Below are 15969 nucleotides of genomic sequence, written 5' to 3'. Positions count from 1 at the left end.
ATTTTCAAGTTGGTGATCAGGTCTGGCTGTATATCAGCAAGGACAAGATGCAAGGTGAAGGTAAAAAGCTAAAGCCTATCAGGTATGGACCCTTCAAGATACTTGAGAAGATTGGTGAAAATTCTTTTCGCCCTAATCTACCAGCTTACATGCACATCTACTCAGTCGTAAATGTAGATTTCTTGAGATTGTTTGAACCTTCAATGATTGAGGACCCTGAAGAGCAGAGTCAATTGCCCTCTATCGATGACCTGCTACCTGAATATCTTAATGAATTGCAGGAAGACACTGTACAAGACAGGAAGGTGAGGACGACGTGCAGGGGAGATGTGGAGTACCTCAGGATTGGGCTCAAAGTTTCAAAGCTGAGCAGTGCAAAGTGGATTGAGATTGGACAAGTGAGAAACCAATTCCCTCACTTAGTCGATGATTAAAAAAACCAACTTTTGGTGGTCCAAAAGCTTTTCAATGGGAAGGTCGTGATCCGAATTGGATCCATGAGGAATTGTTAAAAAAACCATGGTTGTACCAGGTCGGGACAAACATCAAAGAATTCAGAAACAGTGATAAAAAACACCTCTAAACCAGTGGCAGTTGGCAACCAGCGTGAAACGACGAGGACCTCGATCAAAGCGCGCTGACCGAGGCCCATGGAGACTGTGCGGGAGGCAAAAATAGCCCCTGGGAGGCCCAGATCAGGAAATATAGGAGGTTTTTGATGCGTGATTGGGCGAAAACCCTCAAAATGGAGAAGCCCCAAGCGTTTGGTTGCGTGGAGAGCCAAAAGCTAAAAGGCGGGACCCGCTCCGAAACCGGCGGTATTGATCAGGGGCTCCTTGGGCGGTAATAAGTTTTGGTGAAATCGGAGCAATTCCACTCAACGGCCGACGCGTGGCAAGCGAAGGAGAGAGAAAACCGCCGCTCATCGTGCACTAATGATCGAGCAAGTCAACCGCACGAAATGAGCGGATGGCGTTGGATCTGGGGGATCTAGATCGGACGGTTGACATCACACCCGATGGCAAAACCGAATTTAATGAGGGAATAAGCCGCGATTCAAAAGAATTTGAGGTCCGTTTTGACCGCCACGATGGAGGAAGACTCATTCCACGACGTAACCGAAGAATTGAACCGACGAAGCAGGCTAGCGCCGTTTACAGGAGGACATGTGGCCACTCCCTGTGAGCCTGATTATGGCGCCGAACAGGGAACTCCAAGCGCAGTTGCAGAAGGCGATCCGACGGAGGTGGAAGAGGAACCGAACCGCCATGGGAACGACTGGCCTTAAAGCCATGAACAGAGAACAGAAGACACGAGAGAGGAAGAACCAAGGAAAGAATACAGAGAAGCAAAGAAGACAGTGAAGTAAAAGCAAAACGGAAGACAGAGGGCCGAGCTGACTAAAGGCAGCATCGAGCACCAGAGAGCTTGAGAGATTCAATCCATCCCAAAGAGGATCTGTCTGGACTGAGCACCACATTGGGCTCTCTCCATTGTAGACCAGAAGGTCACAGAGCTGGTAAGGAAAAGAGTCTATGTACTCTAGTGGCTTGGGGCATCCAAGAACCACCCTGCCAAGCAAATTCCGTTCAGGAGACTCATATTGAGCTCCTACGTTGTAATTCTCTGCTTAAGACACAATAAAATAAGGCCACCACTAAGAGCTCGACCGGAGATGTAGCCCTGGAGGATAGGGTGAACTCCATATTATTTCTTGTGTTCTTGTATTTTCTTACTGTATTTCTCTGTTGTCTTTCCATTTCAAGTGTCTGTGTATTTGCAATCTAATCGATCCGTTGCTTAAATAACATAGACACACACAGCCCCAAGAGTTAGCTCAATCGGTCAAATCAAGTGCCTCGCCAATGGGAGGTCACAGGGTCGAATCCCGAAAGCTCTTGGGGTTAGGTCAGTAAATAGGCCGAGGGGTGTTGATGTCCTTCGGGTGGCGTCCACTCAGTGTTTAAAACCCTGGACGTAGCGGCTACCCACTGACCCGGGTATCCGTGAACCAGTAAGTGAAAAAAAAAAAAAACATAGACACACACTAGCACATGAGTCTGTAATACCTTTATTCAATAAATCTTTAACTAAGGTCACTCATAGGGTGATTATCAGATCAATTCATTTGACGATCTATTACTAACATTGTTATGTATAACTATATTGAATCATAATGATTCTTGTTTTGGGTGATTTATCACTTGATAAATCTACCCCCTTATATCCTTAACTGGTTTTATAGAACCCTAGACAGGTTCTCTAGAAAACCCTAACCTAAGGGTATGCTAAGGTTAATGTTTGAAACCCTAAAATTGCTTAGGGTTATTGAGAAATGTTATTTGAAGTTTTTTTTGATGATGTCATGTTTGGGGTTTTTATATGATCATGAAAACCTAACTTGTTAGGGTTCAATGAGAATGTCTAAAATCCTGAACCTTTGAAGTATTGATAATTTTGGGTTTGTTATGTTCTTATATTGAAACCCTAACTCATTAGGGTTTGGTGGAATGTGTAACCAATACCCTTATAATGTCTTAGAAATTATTTCCTTGGGATGTGTGTGTTTGTCTGATCAAACCCTAGTCTAATCAAGTTTAACTCTTATTATTTGTAAAGTTGGGTTTGACTAACACATGATATGAAATGTCTATGCATGATGATGAAGTCCTAGATGTATGAATTGACCTGTTTGCCAGTGATCATGAATCCTAAGGTTTAGAACTAATCCCTAGTCGAAGTGTGTTTCTCTAGGATGATAGTATTTGCAAATTCTTAGTAGAAGTGAAAATATATTATGACAATGTGATAATTTGAGATTTGTGTAAGATTGTTGAAATTTGAATTTTAGTTATGATTGATGTTTGATTGTTTGAGAAAATCTAGGGTTTAAAACAAACCCTAGTGGAAGCTAGTCATGTTGTTGATTAAGTTGTGATTGCTTGTATGAAATCTTGGGTTTATATGAAACCCTAGTGGGAAGTCTAACATATGAATTCTGAAAGTTGTTAGATACTTTTTAAATCTATATTTGTTTGAATGGTTTCTAGGGTTTTCTATATGTTGTAGTAGGGTATGCCATACCTTTGGAAGAAACATTGAAACCCTAGATGTAATGAAAGTTGTTATGAAGTAGTCTAGGGTTTATGACAAAGTCCCTAACAAGATGTTGAAGAGTATGTGTCTCTTGTTTGTAATTAAGTTTGGGTATCTGATATATATAAGGTTGAAATTCTTCTGTAATTTTGATATGGCTAACTTCATGCTTCTATAGATTTGGTTTCACTTGCTATCTAAGTTGTGTAGGTACATAATCTTCAATATGGTGAAGATGTTTGTTAATGTGATAAGCATGATGTGGATAATGATGGTAATGATAACTCTAATTAAATGGTAGGAAGCCACAAAATTTTCTTCGATGTCAAAGAAAAGCAGTTGATTTCCCTAGGTTAAGAGGGAGCCTAATTAAGAGAAATCCCCCTGAGATTAAGAGGGAGTCGGGATGAAGGGAAGCTCCTTGGTTGAAAGGGCATAACATAGTTTTAATGGGAGAATGATTTTTGAAAGATATGTTGTTGTATATGAAGTAGGAAAGGAAAGTGTATGATTGAGGAATCTTCTGCTAAAGATTCGGTTGATAGTCCTACTATGTTGAGCAACATCAGTTGTCTAAAAGACCCCGAAGGTTTGTATTTGATTATGTACATGTGAAAGTATATTATTGATACGGGTTGTGTCTGTATAGGTGAATCTCTTGAAGCTTTTGATAGCATTTTGGTTACCAATCAGGTTGACTGGGAGAGATTGGTTATCCTTGATCTACTGGATCAAGCAATGTTGAGGATTTGTGAGTGAATCATTGCCTGGGAGGACATCTGGACAACACTTTGTGTTGATGTCTAGGTCCTGAAGTTGGAAAGGTGGTGTTGGTTATAGAGCTCTATTTTTGGACACACACCTGGATCCCTGGGTTGATGGTTAGTAAGTAAGCCTAATGGTACCTAGAGAGGCTGAAAACTTAAGTCCATATTAGTCCCACATGGATAGATTGTGATGGTCGGGAATCTAGTCCATGGCATTGTGGTGCCTAAACTGTTAAGAGACTAATGGATAGATTACTCTAGTCAGGAATCTAGTCCATGGCATTGCGGTGACTAATGTTCTTCATGGTTCATATAGTTTAGATATTCCTTATACTTGTATATGATGAATACCTACCTAGTTAAGAGGGAGTGTTGGAAAATGTAACTAGGTTCAGTATTTATTATATGTATTTGAGTCATCAGTAATGTACTTGTCAAAAGAATAAAGAAAACTATTATTATTATTATTATTATGACTTATTAAAGCATGGGTTTCATGACTGTGTCATCATGTTTTAGGTCAAAGTCCCCATTGAGGACTTCTAGGATTTATTCTACGTCAATAGAGTCATTGTACTTTTAAAGATACCCTTCTTGGGATTTTGAATCATGTAAAAAGGTTAAGTATTGAGTCAAATATGAATTATGTTACCTCCAAACCAAGTCGACCTTAAGATGATCAAGTCGGCCTCAAGGAAGGCTATTCGACCTCACCCAAATGCTATATGTGAACCAGTTCGAATTCCATTTGAAGCACATTCACAACAAGCAAGTTCGATATCTTCTTGAAGCTAGAAAAAGTGTGAAATAGAGGAAGGAAGCAAAAGAAGTGCGAGTTTGGTCTAGGAGAAGGAAGGAAGGAAAATCAAAGTTTTGGTGCATCTATCTCTCTCTCTCGTGCCCTAGTTTGGAAGATCGAAGTTCTCTTGTTGATGTCATAGCCAATTGTTGCATGTTGTTGCTGCTAGATCAAAGTATAGTTCGAAGTTGTTTTTTTTGGGTGTTGTTGCCTCTAGAAGTTGTATTGGGCCAAGATCGAAGTTTCTAAGTAAAGATCGAAGTACTCCAGTGAAGATTGAAGTCTTGAAGACAAGGTCGAATTTTTTGGATCGACGAAAGTGTTGCTACCATTGTTGTTGCTATCGGTTCAATTAGGATCATCTGCAAGAGAAGAGGAAGGTTCACTTGGTGTGGAGGAAAGTTTGTGTCAAGGTATAGAGTCTTGTAATATCTCCTAAAATTATTGAAGGAAGAATTATTGACTAGGTTTTCCCCTAGAGAGGGGTTTTTCCTTGGCTATGAGCCTATATCTGGTGTCCTTTGTTCTATGTGTTATTGCTTTGGTAATTGCTTGATGAACTAAAAGAAAGAAGATATAACGAAACCTAATAAGAAATCAATAACATCACAAGTAATTATCAAGTATAAGAAAATATTTTTGCCTTTCTAATTTTCTAACACTAGAAAGCACTCTTCACCCAATTCCTTCTCTGAGCCTCCCACTAATATTTTACAGCTGGGACACCACCGTCCAACTACTCCCATCCACAATTCTAAGGATTCAAACACAAAGTAATTCCAAGCGGGATAATTCTTCCAACTCATGCTTGTGCGCCTTATGCTCCTATTTTCTTTTTCTTCCACCATCTCTCTCTCTTTTCTCCCGATGCCCCACTTTTTCTTTGTCCTCTTGGCCCCTGCCATGTTGTGGGATCATTCTCCCCTAAGGAATCCTCGTGCCACCTCTTTCCATCATCACAATTGTAACTGTATGGTAGTGGGTGTGCCAACTTGCCCCCAATTACAACTCTCTCTAGACCAATGGATCCCACTACTCAAGCCAAACTACCACATTTGCATTTAATCATTTGTATTTATATTTACAACTACATGATATATCAGTTGTTCATAGTCCTCCATGCTGCCAATGCACTATGTCATTTGTTCTTTACAAAACAGGGGTCACACAAAGGGTGTTACATAAGCACTCCTTCAATTAAATTTTTAACATTACCATTAATTGTTCAAAATGTTTGAGAGTGGTTCCAACCTCATTAAATTTCATATAGAGAAAATAGAATTTTAGACCCCACTCAAAATCCAACAGACAACAAATTTCAAGATGTCAGGATCTAGGGAATTGCAATGTTTCCATTCAATTCTCTCATGTATGAGGGTTTACAGCTAGCATTTAATCAAGAGCACCAAACCCTCTATATACCTTGATGTTGATGGTAATGATTGTTGAAATCCTCTATCATGACCCTAGTAAAAGAGTACCATTACTCAAATGAAATTTCGATTTGACATGCTAAGCTTTTTCTATCTTATTTTAATGCTTAGATGGTGATATTGTTGATGATGATCCCAATATAAGCAATGATTTTGATGATATGTGTGTTGATTTTTTCTAGCATCAAGAGTTATTTCCTCATTACAAAGAGGCCTTCTAAGTCAGCCAAAAAGAAATTGTACATAATGAAAAAATAAATTTATTGTTTTGGTATTAATGTAGGCCCCAAAAGACAAGTCAGCCCCACCATGTGAATGGGTGTGACCCTTGGTCAAAACCCACCTTGTTTGACAATTATAAATATTGATTCAACCTGCATTTAGACAATTCAGATCACTCGCAATTATATGAAATTCAGTTCATACATGCAAGGAAAAGTAAGAGAATTTATGAGGTTTAACAAAGACATTGAAGTTGCTCGTTGACCATCTTTGACTTGTCTGTTTTGGATGAGATTTAAACTACTATTTGTTATTGTTGTTTTACTAAATTTTGGATGAGTTTGCCTAAAGAAGAAGGTTGCATTGACCACACAAGTTTGGACTTGTATGACCGAAATTATGGGCTCTTTGACCGCAGGTTATTTGACCACAAGGTTGAGCTGACCTCGGGTCGAATTTTGACCCTTTGACTAGTTGACCTCGGGCCAAATTTAAATCTATTTAGCTAGAGTTGACTTTCATGCATCTTGAAGGATTTGATCAGTTCTTTGAGCAAATTTGATTGGTAATTTGAATTTGGATTGGGCACAAATTTCTAGAAAGTTTTTGATTTGTACTTTTGAAGAATTATTCTCCCTTTGAAGAAAAGTTGTTGGGTTTTTCCCGCCAAGTGGGTTTTCCCAAGGTAAATGTGGTCTCTATTGTGCTTGGTTGTCTCTTATTGATCATACTATTATTATTGCATTATTGTTGAATATTTTCTAGGTATAATTGCTTAATGATACATGTGGCATGTGATAAATTAAACTGATAAATCATTGGAATTAATTTTCAAGATTAGAAGACTAGATTCGACTATGTAATATTGTAGAAAAATCAACATGGTATACAAGAGAAGGTTGTTAAAAGAGCAACCCTAAGATAAGACACAAATAAGGTTAAAGAGCAGCCATTTGAATCCAGTTGTGAGAGGACAATCCTAATGGAATTTCTTGATAGTAAGACTGAGTACTTGTGATGAAGGAATACAATCAAGAAGAAAGAAGGGGTGTAGCAGTAGAATGGCATCTAAATGACTGGTGTAAGGTATGTTTTTTTATAGAACTCTATCCATATGACATGGATGTATTTGATGAAATGACCTCCTTCTTGAGTTGCATAACATACATGTTACAAGATTTCTTTTTAAAGTCAATGGTGTCATTACCAAAGTTCATATGGCTTGCATTCACTCAAGAATCCTTTACTTACCATGGTTTGAAAATTTTCGAAGTACACAAGAGTAGGCCCAACTTACCAAGTCGGGGACCTCTGGAAGTGAAAACATAATAGGTCGAGACTGAGTATAGGTTGGATTGTGGAGTGTAGGGATTGAACTAATAAGGTGTTGGTAGAACATAAAGGGATGACCGAGACCTAGATTTGAAGGACTGGTAGAGTTGATACAAGGTATTGTAACCAACACCAATGGCTACAAGGAAGACTTCCATTGGAATATACAATAATGGTTTTGGACACATGGATTATGTCAATGTTATTACTACATGAGACTGGGATAAAGGGATTTGAGACAAGACACCTCAAATGGCTTACTGTTGAAGGATATTTTTGATCATTATTATGGATCATTTTTTTCAAAATGGCACCTTTCTTGAACAACAATGCAAGATATTGCACAAGAGTGACCATGTAAAGGTATTAGGCATAAACGGTGCATGTATATGAGAAGACACAAGAGGTTCAAAGAAAAATACGACTCAGATAAGATAACAACATTTTTTTAAGCATGAATATGATGACAAACCAGAGGAAGCTAGGCCCCTCGTACTTAACAATTGTATTAAAGTATGTGTTTTTCCTTGAAATATTTATGGTTTTGTGGCACAAGAGTTGGAAGCCTTAGGTTTTTAAACCCTAGAAGACTTGGAAATTACAACTTGTATTAAAGACATAAATGAATCCTAGGGTTTGTGAGATGAAACCGTGGAACAATACCTAGAATGTTGGATGCAAGTCAAGTTGGTATGATACATCTCTTTTATAGCACGAGGATGACTTGGTATTGATGATCCAAACACATCATACATTAGTAGCTGATGTTGAGGATGAGGATGATAAACCACCTCAAAAGAACTCAAAGGATTCTTTCAATCAAGAGATACGTACTTTTTGTTCTATTCAAGTTTCTTGTTCTTTTAAATTTTATGTATAGCTTTGGTACTTTCTTTATAATTCTATTATAAACCCTTCCTATAAAGGAATACCTTTGTGAAGATTACCATTACAATGACTTATGGAAGCATTAGAAAGTACAAAGTTATAAAGTAGAAAGAAGGATTTTCCTACAAAAGGGAGAGAAAAATAACTATATTGTTGCTCTAGTCACAAATAGATTGATAAACACCCACAACCATGACATAGGTTGAGATAATCAATGACATTGGAGGTAAAGGGAAGCCAATTGGAAATTTTAGGGTTTGTGGGATACCCTAGAAATGGATTTGGAATTCTTAATGTATGGAAGGAAGTTGCATAAGCTTGATAAAGATTGCAAGAATATTTAAAATGATGTCTACAAGGAAGCGAGAATCAAGAAGACAAATTTATCAAAGATAAGTAATTCATATCCTTCTCCCTTAATTATTATTATTTTTCATTCCTTATATAATTTTAGTCTTTATATTCTTTTTTCTTGGTTATAATTGTTTCTTTCATAACCTCATGTATGAGGATTGCAGGTACATCATAAAAGTTGCCCAAGTAATGATTCTAAGAATGAAGTAAAATTTGTGACAAGAAGAATCTCCCATGTAAGAGGGAGTGAAATACAAGGATATTCTTTTTTGGACTCAAGAAGAACGAATTATGAATAAATTGTACAAGACATCCAAGGCAGTGATAGGTAACCAAGAGGGTTCCAGTATTGATGAAGATGATTACGCAGATTAAAAGGAGAAACTCACTAAAGGATGCCAAAAGTTGAGATTATCGAATAACAATATGCCCTTCTTGAAGAAACCATATCTAGTAAGTAGAAGGACTTGCTTACGTAACACATAAAGTAGTAGTGGCAAAAGAACTTTCCTACAATGGCAGAAGGGCTTGTCTTCATAATAAAGGAGGGAAGAATCACTTCTATGACAGATGGAGTAACTATAATTACCACAAGAATCTATTTTAGTTGGCCTCAAAAGTTTGAAGTGAAATAATTTTTTATAGACATTATTTCATGATTTGAAGATACAAATTTGGTGGAGCTTACGGTGTACAAATTTACCTAGTTAGCACCAGACCTGATACTTGCTTTGCAAGGAACACTCTAAACAATATATGGTCAAGCTAAGACAGATGCAATGGATCACAACAAAGTAATAAGTACTTGTGTAGTAAAAGTGAATTTGGTAATGAAGAGAGGCTACAAATTCATATAGTGTAGAAGACAAAAGAACATCTTAAGGGAACTACTCTAGTTATGATATCCTTGTTGAAATAGAAAAAAGACTTTTGTCTATTGCAACCTGTATTACAAACCATGAAGTAGTAAAGCATTAAAGGCCAGATGGGCATGGCCAAGTCATCTTATCCAAGGCATGGTGTAGGAAGGAGCAATGGAGCTCTAGTACATATTTAAAAATGAGCAAACTATTGACATTCAAAGGAAAGATTGATAAAATGTTCTTTCCTCATTAAGAGCAAGCAATGATGTCCTTGATAAAAAGAAAGGCATATTTTGAAAGCCAGATGGACTTGACTACTAAAAGGACTTGGTTAGCTCATAATAGACTTTGACCAGAAAAAATAAATGTAATTCACCCAAAAATCCATAATGGACATTGGCTAAGTGAATGAAATTTTTTGAGGAACCAGAAGGACTTGCCTATCAAAAGAACTTGAATAGGTCGTAAAGGATTTTGACCAAGAGAAACTAATTAAGCCATAATGGACTTTGGAAAATTACCCTGGAAGATGGAATGATCTATAAAATATGCATGCGAAAAATTACTTTGCCCACTCCAATATGGATTTATCTATGAGCTCATGAACTTTTCTTATAAAGGATAATTTTCCAAAGGAAATTGGTTGCTAGAGAATACATACCTTGCTAAGAGGGAGTGTTGACTTTTTATAGCATTGGGAGGTATTTCCCCATTGCCAAAGAGACCTTCTAAGTTGGCCAAAAATAAATTGTACAAAATAAAAAATTAAATTTATTGTTTTGGGCTTAATGTAGGCACCAAAAGACAAGTCGGCCCAACCATGTGAATGGGTTGTGACCTTTAGTCAAAACCCACCTTACTTGACCACTGTAAATATCAATTCGACCTCCATCATTTGTACAATTCAAATCACTCACAATTGTTGAGAAACCAAATGTGATGAAGTCTAACACTTAATTCTCTTCTTGATAATTACTTGTGAATGTTAGATATTTTCTTATTACTTATTATGTCTTTTTCATCAAGCAATTATACATATTCTTGGGGAAATTAATTGCTTAATGACAAAAAAACAACTAATCACCTAAACATTAATTATCAACCCGAGGAGCGCATTTTTATTTCAAGGAAATTGACAAAATATATGCAAGCAACTACCAATAGCTAATCATTGGTTCTACATGATTTTGTTCTACACTACCAAGCTCATTCAAAAAGAAATAAAATGTAAGACTTGAATAACAATACTAATTTAAAATTCCCCACAGGTGAACAACTGGCGAAGAGAGCTATACACGGACCTACTAGGTGTGTGCTCTGCAAAGAGGATTCGGAATCTACAGATCACATATTCATGAGATGCCGAGCAACAGCAGACCTGTGGCGAAACCTCCGTGCGCATATAAATTACAATGGAGAATGGGAGGGACAGGACGTCATTAAGGCTTGGAATGAATGGGAAAAGAAAAACAAAGGATCCAAATTGATAAACCTTCCCATCATAATCAACTGGGCTATTTGGAAAGCCCGAAATCGAGCCATCTTTGATGAAAAGCCCATCCACTGGCCCTTACTAGAAGCTAGCATTGTAGCTGCCCTGAAGGAGCTGCCTGATCCCTCCCCTCCGCCTCCTCGACAGCCTGCCCCGCCTCCCCTCATCGACACAAGCACGCCTTGGGCATTTTTTGACGGAGCGGCAAACCAACAAAGCTGCGGGGGTGGAATCATTCTCTATGTATCAGAGACCCATCATTATAACATCAAGGCTGGCCTGGGAGTTGGAACTAACAATTTCGCTGAATTGATTACACTTCGACATCTTCTACACTTTGCATTAAGACACCATTGCATCAACATCAACATTTTTGGAGATTCTCAGATCATTGTTAATTGGATGAATGGCACAGCTATATGTCACATGCACTCTCTCAGCACTATTCTTCAAGAAGCTCTCGATCTCAAGGCAGCTTTTAACCATATTTCTATCTCTCATATTTACAGGGAGCACAATAAAGGTGCCGACAAACTTTCCAAGGAGGCAGCGCTGATGGATCGAGGACTATGGGAGATTACAGAGACTATTGATCAGCGGGAGCAAAAATACTATCATCGGCCTTACATAGATCCAGGATACCCAACCCTGGATCAGCAAATAGACAACTAAATATATTTATGTTTTTTGACAGCTCTCTACAGACAATACTGCAATTTTTGGTTTTTTGTTAAGATGTATAGCATATATAGAATGAACTGATAAGCATGCCCTGCGAGGTATTGCACAGACAGCTTTTGAAAAACTCTGTTTTTAACAGACTCATATGTAAACTGCTCATTAATGAAATATATATTGATTTTTCCAGAGGGAAAACAATACTAATTTAAAAAACGGAAAGTAAATGACAAAAAAAAAAAAAAAAAATTATGCTAATCACACGACTTGAATCAATACTAAATTAAACCACACCTTGTTGAATTGGAAATTTAACCTATTGCACCCAACATAATTCAAATGTTAATCTAGAGTAGTAAATTAATAGAAATCTAGAAATTACAGAAAACAACAAATCTGGAAAATGCAACAACCAACAAATTACTTTAAAAAAAAAATTGATTTAAGGAACATCAATTGAAATTCAAAGAAACAAGCACACAACTAAACTACTTTACATGTTCAAGGAAACACCTCGTCCAAGTTAGTGGGCCTAACTGCCCAAGAGTCAATTCTACATCGAAAAATAATTCAAATCAGATTACAAGTAGACAATTATGTAATTCCACCGATAGATCATTTCATTAAAAATTAGAGATAGATACAATACAACTCTGAGCTCTGCCTCTAATTCAATAATTATCCATCTCCCCTCTCTTTGATCTCTGTTTTAATTTAAATACACAGAGACCAAAGAAAAATTACAAATAAATTGATTACAAAATGATTTCCCTTTACAATTTTGGGTTGATTACAGAATCTCAATAAACAAGATCAAATTTGAAATCTAGAAGAGATTTTGGAGGCTAAAATAGTCATTAATGTCCTAACAAATTCATTAATAAACCATCATTGGAAAAATCATGCATAATAATCTTCAATTTATTAAAAAAAAGGAGAACAAGTATTACTTATCCACAAAAGCATAAAAAATTATGAAATAGAATTATATGATAAATTATGATAAATAACGTGATAAAATAATGGTGAAAATGGATGAAATAGATGTCAATAAACGGTAATAGTAATGACAAATTAGTGGCCCAACATCCCCTCCCAAACTAAACATGTTGCATGTCCTCATGCAACCCAATGTCTCTATATTAACTAAGATGTGATTTAATAACCAAGACACTCACCCCAACTCAGGATATTGATGGAACATGATAATTCTTCCCCAAAAGCCTCTTCAAAATAGTGATTTTTCAATTCTAGCAATGTTGGTGAAGTTGTAACAATTTGCACTTTGACTTTCAACCATATGTGTATGAAGTTGCAACAAAATATGATACAAGTAACAACAAACTTCAGTAACCATTTTCTCAAAAACTACAAACCATATTTTGTTGAAATTTTGTAGGCAGTTTTTTATTATATTAATGCTTCTCCAATTTGAAAATCAGTGCTACCTAATGCACAAATTTAAAGATATCATTGAAATGGATGTAGGTGATAGTGCATGATTGATGGAGTCTTACAAACTGGTTTAGCTTGAAATTTTATGGGTTTGTTCATTTTAACGATATCTTCTTGTTGTCCGAAAATCACAAGAATTCAATTCATGGTTTTAAAAATATATGCGAATCATTTATGCACTGTATAAAAATGAAATTGTATGCCTTAAATGTGGAAGAAAGGAGAAAACATCTATTATGCATAAAAATTTCTCCTCCAAACTAGAGAATTAACATGCCCCCATGCTACACTAGAAAACAAATTGAGGTGGTAACTACAATCATTGTTTAAATCTCATCTTGGTGTATAACAACAAGAAATAGGGGAGGTTGCACATTTTTATTTCAAGGAAATTGACAAAATATATGCAAGAAACTACCAATAGCTAATCATTAGTTCTACATGATTTTGTTCTACACTACCAAGCTCATTCAACAAGAAATAAAATATAAGATTTGAATAACAATACTAATTTAAAAAACGGAAAGTAAATGACAGGAAAAAAATAAATAAAAATAAAAATTTTGAATTAATTATGCTAATCACACGACTTGAATCAATACTAAATTAAACCACACCTTGTTAAATTGGAAATTTAACCTATTGCACCCAACATAATTCAAATGCTAATCTAGAGTAGTAAATTAATAGAAATCTAGAAATTGTAGAAAACAACAAATCTGGAAAATGCAACAACCAACAAATTACTCTAAAAAAAAAATTGATATAAGGAACATCAATTGAAATTCAAAGAAACAAGCACACAACTAAACTACTTTACATGTTCAAGGAAACACCTCGTCCAAGTTAGTGGGCCCAACTGCCCGAGAGTCAATTCTACATCGAAAAATAATTCAAATCAAATTACAAGTAGACAATTATGTAATTCCACTGCTAGATCATTTTATTAAAAATTAGAGATAGATACAATACAACTCTGAGCTCTGCCTCTAATTCAATAATTATCCATCTCCCCTCCCTTTGATCTCTGTTTTAATTTAAATACACAGAGACCAAAGAAAAATTACAAATAAATTGATTACAAAATGATTTCCCTTTACAATTTTGGGTTGGTTACAGAATCTCAATAAACAAGATCAAATTTGAAAGATTTATCCCTCATGATTCAGCTGGAACTAGTCGAATCTGGAATTGCAATTGGGAGAATTTGGAAAACGACCACAACAACAAATCTAATAAAATCTCATTCAAAGAACCTTGTGTTTCTCACAATCCAAACCGAATTTTGGAAAACTACTCATTCGAAGACTAATTTGGTTCGTTCTACACAAAACCTGTGTCACTTTTTATCCTAGCGAATTTCTGAGTTGGAATATTTGTTTGAGTTGAAGATCAAATTTGAAATCTAGAAGAGATCTTGGAGGCTAAAATAGTGATTAATGTCCTAACAAATTCATTAATAAACCATCATTGGCAAAATCATGCATAATAATCTTCAATTTATTAAAAATAAAGGAGAAGAAGTATTACTTATCCACAAAAGCATAAATAATTATGAATTAGAATTATATGATAAATTATGATAAATAACGTGATAAAAAAAATGGTGAAAATGGATGAAATAGATGTCAATAAATGGTAACAGTAGTGACAAATTAGTGGCCCAACATCCCCCCCACCAAACTGAACATGTTGTATGTCCTCATGCAACCCAATGTCTCTATATTAACTAAGATGTGATTTAATAACCAAGACACTCACCCCAACTCAGGATATTGATAGAACATGATAATTCTTCCCCAAAAGCCTCTTCAAAATAGTGTTTTTTCAATTCTAGCAATGTTGGTGAAGCTGTAACAATTTGCACTTTGACTTTCAACCATATGTGTATGAAGTTGCAACAAAATATGATACAAGTAACAACAAACTTCATTAACCATTTTCTCAAAAACTATAAACCATATTTTGTTGAAATTTTGTAGGCAGCTTTTTATTATATTAATGCTTCTCCACTTCGAAAATCAGTGCTACGTAATGCACAAATTTAAAGATATCATTGAAACGGATGTAAGTGATAGTGCATGATTGTTGGAGTCTTACAAACTAGTTTAGCTTGAAATTTTATAGGTTTGTTCATTTTAACGATATCTTCTTGTTGTCCGAAAATCATAAGAATTCAATTCATGGTTTTAAAAATATATGTGAATCAATTTATGCACTGTATAAAAATGAAATTGTATGCCCTAAATGTGGAAAAAAGGAGAAAACATCTATCATGCATAACAATTTCTCCTCCAAACTAGAGAATTAACGTGCCCCCATGCTACACTAGAAAACAAATTGAGGTGGTTACTACAATCATTGCTTAAATCTCATCTTGGTGTATAACAACAAGGAATAGGGGAGGTTTTGAGAATGAATAAGCATAGTAATGGATGATAAAGAATATTAATGGCATAATCATGATAGGTAAAATAATAAACAATACTCTCCCCCAGACTAAAATCTTTGATATATTTTGAAAAATGGAGAGTGGTAAAGAAATGGAAATAATGGTTTAAAAATATGAGTGGGTAATGCTCATAGGTTT

The sequence above is a fragment of the Pinus tabuliformis genome, chromosome 5_1, assembly GCF_031772625.1.
Source record: "Pinus tabuliformis cultivar Carrire ecotype Pingquan chromosome 5_1, CPIR1, whole genome shotgun sequence".
Lineage (NCBI taxonomy): Eukaryota > Viridiplantae > Streptophyta > Pinopsida > Pinales > Pinaceae > Pinus > Pinus tabuliformis.
Note: the sequence above shows the minus strand (reverse complement) of the source record.